The following is a 2,552-nucleotide window of genomic DNA, read 5'->3' on the forward strand; positions in this document are numbered from 1 at the left end:
TCAACTTTTCAAAAAACTTAGAATAGCAGAGATTTTGAGGTTTTGTCTCCAGCTTTTAGATGCCGGAAGTTCGGAATGGAGCCGGAAATACAGCCGGATTTAATCGGGAAGTTTTTTTCTTGACCACCTTCCACACTCTTTACCTTATAATTCAATTCACAGTTCAATCATGGGCCGATTTTGAGCATTCTAAGATACCAAAAAGGCGCAGATTTGAGGCTTTTGAGGGCGGGGTTGACAAAACGGAAGTTCCTCTAAACGCAAAAGCTACAGTCGGATTGGCCCAAGAAGTTTCGTTTTTCGTAACCCTCCACAGTTTTCACTCCAGAATGAGGCGAATTTAGAGAGGACTTCAACTTTTGAAAAAACGTAGAATAGGAGAGATTTTGAGGTTTTCTCTTTAGCTTTTAGATGCCGGAAGTTCGGAATCCAGCCGGATTTACTCAGGAAAATTTTTTATTGACCACCTTCCACAGTCTTTACCTTATAACCAGTCCAATCATGGGCCGATTTTGAACGTTCGAAGGCATCAAAGAGGCGCAGATTTGAGGCTTTTGAGGGCGGGATTCAGAAAACGGAAGTTCCTCTAAACGCAAAAGCTACAGTCGGATTGGCCCAAGAAATTTCGTTCTTCGCAACCCTCCACACTTTTGACTCCAGAATAAGTCCAATTTAGAGAGGACTTTAAATTTTGGAAAAACGGAGAAAAGCAGAAATTTTGAGTTTTTGTCCCCAGCTTTCAGATGCCGGAAGTTCGGAATCCAGCCAGAATTACAACCGGATTTACTTAGGGAAATTTTTTATTGACCACCTTCCACACTCTTTACCTTATAACAAGTTTAATAATGGGTCGATTTTGAGCGTTCTAAAGCACTAAAAAGGCGCAGATTTGAGGCTTTTGAGGGCGAGATTCAGAAAACGGAAATTCCTGGAAACGCCAAAGCTACAGCCCGATTGGCCCAAGAAGTTTCATTTTTCATAACCCTCCACACTTTTCACTCCGGAATGAGTCCAATTTAAAAAGACCTTTAAATTTTGAAAAAACGCAGAAAAGCAGAAATTTTGAGCTTTTGTCTCCAGCTTTCAGATGCCGGAAGTTCGGAATTCAGCCGGAAATACAGCGGGATTTAATCGGGAAATTTTTTTATTGACCACTTTCCACACTCTTTACCTTATAACCATTTCAATAATGGGCCGATTTTGAACTTTCTAAGACACCAAAAATGCGCAGATTCAAGGCTTTTGAGGGTGGGATTCAGAAAACGGAAGTTCCTGGAAACGCAAAAGCTACAGCCCGATTGACTCAAGAAGTTTCGTTTTTCGTAACCCTCCACACTTTTGACTCCAGAATGAGTCCAATTTCTAGAGATCTTTAAATTTAAAAAAAAACGCAGAAAATCAGAAATTTTTAGTTTTTGTCCCCAGCTTTCAGATGCCGGAAGTTTGGAAACCAGCCGGAAATACAGCCGGACTTAACCGGGAAAGTTTGTCATTGAACATCATCCACACTCTTTACAGCATAACGAATTCAATTATGGGTCGATTTGGAAATTTCAAAAACCCCAAAAAGGCGCAGAAAGTGGGCTTTTAAATGCGGGTTTCATCTGAGGAAAGTTTATGAAAGCACAGTCGCTACAGCCAGATGGATGCAGGGAAATTAAAATTCAATTCCTTTCAATTCAAAACCCTCTGGACTTTTTGCTCAATTTTAGGGAAGATTTTTTTAATAAAAAAAAACTTTAACAAAGAGAATATTTCAAGCTTTCGCCTGCATATCTCAAATGCGAGAAACTCAAAAAAACGCTAGAAAGTAGAAAAGGGTCGAATTTTAGCGGAGAAGTTTTTCCCGTCAAACCATCACTGAACTTTTCGCCTAGTTTTCTCAGCAAGTTTTCAAAATTGAGCAATCGCAGGAAAGCGTAAATTTGTAGCTTTCTAATGCAGGTTTCCGATAGCGGAAGCTACACCGGAACCCGGAAAAATTCGTATTGCAAAACCCTCCAGACGCTCCAGTCGCCCCAGAACGACCTCAATTTAGAGATTCCCAGTTTTTCAAGTTTTCGTCGAGTTTATCCAGAAAAACATTTTTTTTAAACCATCCATTTAGGGACTTGGAGGGTTAAATATTAGACAATCTTGAGTACGATCTACTGGAAAATTCAGTCTTTATTATTGAAAATCTACAGAAAAGGCATCGGTAAACTAGTACTCGATGGTTTTTGGACCAATAAGGCGCAATAAACAAAGATGATAGTAGTAATAAAAACACCCAAATACACAAAACATCATAAATATAAATAAATCTCACAAGGCGAAAACGTGGTAAGGTTGATTGCAATTTTTGGTATAGACTAGTTCTTAACACTCTTAGCGTGGCCAACGTTTCCTAACTGGTTTGGTACTGTAATGGACGTAACTGAAGGCACTTTGTTCATTCAGTGAGTTTCAGAAATAGTGTCTAATGCCCGGTTTTCGAACTCCAACATATCGGTTACATAAGCTTATGAGTCTCATAAACTACCAAAATCACGTCTGTTGGGTTTCTCAACGTC

This window comes from Dendroctonus ponderosae, unplaced genomic scaffold, assembly GCF_020466585.1.
Source record: "Dendroctonus ponderosae isolate FM_Combo_2020 unplaced genomic scaffold, Dpon_F_20191213v2 Dpon_F_20191213_10, whole genome shotgun sequence".
Classification (NCBI taxonomy): domain Eukaryota; kingdom Metazoa; phylum Arthropoda; class Insecta; order Coleoptera; family Curculionidae; genus Dendroctonus; species Dendroctonus ponderosae.